Here is a 6,947-nt window from a genome sequence, read left to right as displayed (position 1 = left end):
TGGGGACTTATAATGTATAAAGTCACATTAGAAAAAAAAATAAGATTCTGAATGTAGATTGAACCATATCATTTTTCATTTCATTTCTTCCCTGAATTTTTCTCTCATATATGAAACATGTGCATTATTTCCCAAGACAAAGCCTATATGTACAATCTATATCATATTTCCTGCCTTCTTGGAGAGAAGGAATAAGTGGATGAAAGAGAACATGGATTGCAAAATATCAGAAAATTATTATTAAAATTTTTGTTGACATGTAATTTGAAAAATAAATAATGTGAGAGAAATACTATATAAATGCTAGTTAACGTGATTATAATTGGAATCAAATATTGAAGCTTTTGATTCCATAAAGATTAAATTTAGAATACAGAAGAACTTAGAGTAACATATTTACAATGGAGTATAAAGTCATCTTTTTTTATTATTCAATTTTAGTTTGTTATCATGTCTGTGTTCTTACTCTCCCACTGCCCTTCCTGCTCCTCCTCCACACTGAGAAAATAAGTGAAACAAAACCCATTACAAGTATGTAAAGTCAAGCAAAAAAGAGAAAAGAATGTTCGATAGGCCATGGGAAATGTATATGTATGTAGGTTTACATACACGTATTCCCTGAATTTATTATCTTTGATGAGATATGTAGCATATTTTCATGTGAGTTCTGTCGAATTGTGGAAAGTCATTGGGTTAATCAGAGTTCCTAAGTGTGTCAAATTTGTTTTTCTTTACAATATTGTTGTTATTGTAAAAATTGTTCTCATGGTTATGCTCAGTTCACTTTGCATCAGTGCATAAATGCTTTCCCCGGTTTCTCTGAAACCATTCCTTTCATCATTTCTCATAACATAATAGTATTCTATTACAATCATATGCAATAATTTGTTCTACCATTCCACAATTTATGGGTACCTCCTCAGTTTCCAATTCTTTGCTACTACAAAAAGAGCTACTATCAATATTTTAATATGTATGGGTCTTTTTCTTTTTTTTATTCCTTTGGTGTATACACCTAGTAATGGTGGTGCTGGGTCAAAGGCTATATATAGCTTAATAGCTTTTTGGGCATATTACCAAATGATAAAGCAGATATAATTAATGGATTATAGATCTAGACATGGAACAGAACTAAGAGTCAATCAAGTCCAACCTCATCAATTTACACATGAAAACAAAATGAGGCTAAGTGACTTGTCAATAGTCTTGCAGAAAATAAATATCAGGGACAATATTTCAACCCAGATCTGCTGACTTTAGAGTTAGGGGTCTTTATACAACTCCATACTATCTCCCTATGCAGGAAAACCGCAGAGAAAATTATATAGAGAAGAAGGTGTCCAAATAGGAAGCTGTGGCATGAAGATAAAAACCATTTGCTCCAAACTTTTATATCTTCCTGGCTCTCTCCAGTTCATCAGTAAAAAGCTATGATTTCTGAATAGTAACCCATAAGTTGGGAACCAGATCCATATGTTTTAGATGCCTCAAAGTTTTGGGTGAAAAGTGAAGATAGTTGGTTCAAATATTGATACAACAATTTTTATGGCAAAACACATACATCAACTGACAAACATTACTTAAGTGCTGCTGCCTTTGTGCGCTAAGTGCTGAGCCTACAAAAAGGGAGACAAAAGCTGCCCTTGTCCTCTTGGGTACATTCTAATGCTAATACTATCATGAAAGCTTAGTTAGATTTAGTAACCAGAGGTGAAGACACGTATTGGTAAGTATCAAATTGAAGAAGATAATGATGACAATGACAATATTGCTTTCGTATAGGGCTGTGTAGATTATATTAGCATCATAGTTAATATTTTTAAAAGTTTATTCCCTTACACATTCATATCTCCATATCAGATTGCTGATCTCCAAAGACAAATTACAACTTTATCAGGGAAATGTTAGAGTAAATAGATTATAATGGGTAAAATATATTGGATGTAGCCTCAAATAAACTGATAGCTATTTGAAGTAATGAAAGGAATAGAGGATACAATTAACATGCACACTCACACAAGATTTTGCCATATTCTTTTTTTTCCTTCGTTCACATATACTACAGCTTCAATGGTGTGAATTGCTTAAGAGAAGCACTAGATTGTAAAATCATAGACTCTTAGAGCAGGGTAAAATGTCAGAGATTATTCCAACCAGTGATGTTAAGAACAAACTGAATCAGGGGCACTCATCCATACGTAAAGATATTACTTTTAAAATGTAATGTTATCCATCTTTTCTTCAAATTTGTTTTCTTAAATCTTTTCTAATTACACATTATTCGAATTTGAGTCATTTTGAGAAGTACTACAGGTGACATGCAGGCTGAGGGTGTTCGACCCCTTTGACCCAACCTAACTGTGCCTGAACTAGAATCATCTCTTATAACATCCCCAGAAAGTCATCCTTCCACTTTTGATCTTGTCAGCAGGAATCCACTCCCTCCAAGAAAGCCTGTTGTGTTTTTATACATCTCTCAAGGTTATTTTTTTCTTATGTCAGATTTTGAAATGGCTCTTCTATTCATCATTCTTGGTTTTGCCTTCTGCAGCAAAAGTAAAAAATTCTCATGAAGACCTGAGTCCAGGTCTTCAAATATTTGAAGGTAGCTCTAATATTCCCCATTCCTAGCCCTACCTTGAATAAGATTATTCTTCTCTAAATTAATGATCTTTGTTAAACAGATACTCATACAAGGAATACAAGGATTATTTCAAGACCTTTTACCATCCTGGTCACCCTTTTCTGGACACAACCTGGTTTTGGGCTACTTTTTCTACAATATGTAATAGCCAGAACTGAATCCAGTATCCCAGAGATGATCAGACTGGAAAGAAGACTGGAATCTATGCCTCTCTTTGGGAAGCCTAATGCCACATTAAAATTTTGTCCTTTCATGTTACATCATTGACTTAGGTTGAGATTTCAGTCAGCAAAAGCCCTCATTTCTTTCTCATTTCTCATTATACAACCTCATCTACTTGAAACACAAGTATAATATTTTCTATTTATTCTTTTTGAATTTCATCTAAATTCATCTCATTTCTTCTATACTAATAGCTAATATTTAATGCTGCCTTTCTAAAAATATTTCAGAGATGTCATACTTTATAGTCAATATATAATTAATTCAAATAATAGCTCTAATTGGAAATAGAGTGGTGCTATTTACAGCTTATTGATGGAAAAATAAAGATATAAAAGTGCTAATGATTTTTCCATTGCCAGATTAAGAGAACCAGTCAGGTAGACTAGGTTAGTTCACATGACTGAGTTCCTCTGAAATTATTTTTTAAGTGAAGCATCTCTATTACCCATCAGTAATGGATAACTTTATCAATCAGTAATCACTGACATGTTAGGGAATCAAGTTGTTGGTATAAAATATCCTATTTCTCACACTTATTATGCATGGATTCCTTAAATCGCATAATGCCATGTTTGGCTATGATAATTTCTAACAATTGAAATACTTATAATAATTTACAGTTTGCCTTTTAAAATTATTATTATTTTAACTGCTCTGGCTTCAATTACACTGCTGCTTTGATCCTCAACAATAACCAGTGCCATTCATCTTTATGACTTCCCAAATTTCATTTCTTTGTTATCACATGCAAAATACCACAGTGACATTTCTCCTCTAACCAGTCCTTCCAGTATATTACCTGTGAGTTCTTTCTCATGGGTCCAAACAATGTCAGAGACATTCTTTGTTTTGAGATTCAGATTTTGGGATCCAGGTGTAATTCTCTATTTAAAAACCTTAACAAAGTTCAATAATTTGCCCTGTTGGTCTTTTCTACCAGTTTCTCTTCTCAAAGCCTCCTTTTGTCTGCTTAGTAGTTGTTTCTAATATCTTTCTAGTGATGCTTCATTCTAAAAAATATCGATTCAATTCAATTTAGTAAGCATTTGTAAGTTATAAAATATGCTCAAGATTTAAAGACAAAAACACAATAATTTCTACACTCAAGGAGCTAGCTAAACATTAAAAAATAGGATTATTTTCACATCTTACTTTCTCACATAAGCTTTTCTTTCTTTCCACAATAACAAAAAATGACATTTATTCAGTGCTTTAAGATTTACCAAAAAAGTAAATACAAATATCCATGCCTTATCTCATAAAGAATTTTATTATCATATTTTATATATGATGAAATTGAGATGCAAAAATTAGTTAAGTGGCTTGCTTATAATCACATAAAGAATAAATAAATAAAGTCAGTATTCATACATAGGGGTTTTGAGTCTGAGGGTGATTTTAATTCCTATCTAGTAATGAAGAGTTTAAGAAAAGCCTCAAATCTATTATCCATAAAAGCAAAATAATAATGATTGTTCTTGTATAATGTCCCATGATGGCACAGAAGTGACCATGGGGGTTAAAACCCTTACCAGTAAAGGACAACTTCAGTCAGATTCTACTATTATTGAATGGTTTTAGCATGGTCCCAATGATAGGCTCCAAACCTGTCTGCTAAAGAAAGTTTATTGAAAGGTAATTTTCTTAAGCACAGTAGATCTCAAAGATCTTAAAAATCTTCTCTAAAACTAGTTTTAATTTTTTCAATTATCTATATTTCTTCCATTATTAATATATCAGGATATAAGAAGTATTATTTATCATTAGCAGTCTGGCATCATGGCTAAATATCAGGCTAATCAGAAAACAAACTTCAATTAAGGGAAAAAAATTCAGTTTCCTGTGGTGGAGAACTTACCCCCACCAATGTGGTCATAAGACATTTAAATAATATGTTTTTCTGTAAACCCAAACTAGCAGGAACATATAAACAATGACATTTTAAGAATTAGTAAGCAAATAAAATACAGTTGATTTGTACAAATAATAGGGGATAATTTAAAGACTATTTATTAGTGTCAATTTATGGAGACTCAAACAAAATACATAGTAGACTAAATATTGTAAATTCAACTGATATAAATCAAATAAACTTGCATTGTCACTATAATCTTTTTTTTATTTCTGTGAGTGATGATATAATAGAGATAACTCCTCATTTCTTATTTCACAAGAAAATTAAAATGTCATGCCAGTTTTCAAAATATATATGTATTTCAGGATCTGGTGTATAATTAAAACTCAGAGATAATTAAATCTATAAGACTTCTCATCTACTGCTCTCCCTGATAGACAATATTGATAATACCTTATATGTGCATATATTTTACAATTTCTAAAGCACTTCCAACTAGCTTAGCATATTTGATTTTTTTTCCTATCTCTATATAAAGCACATGGGGACAGTGTTAAAACCTCCAATTTCCAGATAAAGATATTGGTATTTATAGAAAGTAAATGAGGGGTCAAGGGAATGAAAATGGTAATAGAAGCTTAAGACTAAAATTTCAAAACACAGGCTTTTTCTGTGACATATTATTATTTGGAATCCTCTAATAAGTGATGTTCAGATAATGGGGATGATTAGAGGAAAAGATAGCCTCTTGCTGTGTTGAAAAACACACTTTATAACTGGCAAGGTGATAGACTGCACACAAAAGACCCAATATTTGTTGAATTGAATTTTAGACATAAATTCACAATTCTGAATAAGAATATAAAATATCAAGTAAACAGAAAATATAAAGAGGGATGAAAACCAGCAGAAACCTTTAAATATAGATTGCTAGATTTGGTGGCAATATGGGGTTCAGATTCCACATCTGACACTAAAAAATAGATTATATCCATATATAACATCCATGGATGAGTTACTTAACTTCTTGAAGACCCAGAGAGTTTCTAGGTCTAGGAATAATTGTATGCTTTTGATTCGAGATAATTTGTTATAAATTCAATAACAAGTACCCTATATACTCTATATACCAATCTAGGAAAAGAAAGCACAATTTAGCTGTAACAAAATATTATCTATCCCATTTACCAGAAAAAGACTTCCCTGAGTATAAAGACAAATAACACTTGAATTTAAGACAGAGGAGGCCCATCACAAAAAAAATAATATCAATAAACTCTTTCCAAGAAGTATTTTTCCCTATTCCTTTCTGAATCCATTTCATGAGCACTGTGTGTTTGTTATATTGATTTTTTGACATAAATTCACATTTCTGAACAAGAGAATTCAGCATCAAGTAAACAGATAAATATAAAAGGGACCTAAAACCATTAGAAAACATATTATAGGGATAACCAAAAAGCAAGGCAAACTGCAAATTACATGTTCAGAAAATATACTATTGCTGTATATAAATTCCTCTTTATACAAGGAAGTCCATTAGAATTTCAGTTAATCTGACATCTTTCAGAAATTAAGACTAAAAGTAGAAAGTTGGGGTTTTTTTCTATCTAGAGGGTCCCCTAAAGGGAAAAAAATTGAGAAATTCTTCCTACAATGTCCAGTAACTCTGGGCTTCAAGGTCAAGATCCTTTTGATGGGTTTATGATCTCATTGGTGTGAGCATGCCCTCTTGTGGTACAGTTTGAAGGAAATTTAGGACTTCTCATACTAAGCAATTCTTATCCATGTGCTTCCATAATGTCTCCACAAAGCATCTACCCAATGCATTGAAGGCATTTCTTTGAGCTTTTTTAAAAAAAAGTAATAATTTTATGAATAACAGTAGGTTTGTGTTGTCTACCTGTTTCCATTAGTTTTTCTTATACATCTCCGTCTTCCACTCATCTTTACCCCTGGCTACTTTCAATAATCCATCTTCCCCAACCTTTCTTCCAGTGTCCCTTCCCTTTTTCTATTCTTGACTTGTCACTAAATGAAGACTAGAATATGAAGAATGGAACCAAAAATTCTCACGAAAATTTACAACCACACCATTTAAATGGGGAGGAAATCAAAACTACAATCCTTGTAGGAATCTGATGGAGGACCTCTACTTCATAATTTTCTCAGCCACTTAGAATTAAAGACATCTGAACCTTGCCACAAATCTTGCTAGTACCC

Source organism: Monodelphis domestica, chromosome 6, assembly GCF_027887165.1.
Source record: "Monodelphis domestica isolate mMonDom1 chromosome 6, mMonDom1.pri, whole genome shotgun sequence".
NCBI classification, from domain to species: Eukaryota; Metazoa; Chordata; class Mammalia; order Didelphimorphia; family Didelphidae; genus Monodelphis; species Monodelphis domestica.
Note: the sequence above shows the minus strand (reverse complement) of the source record.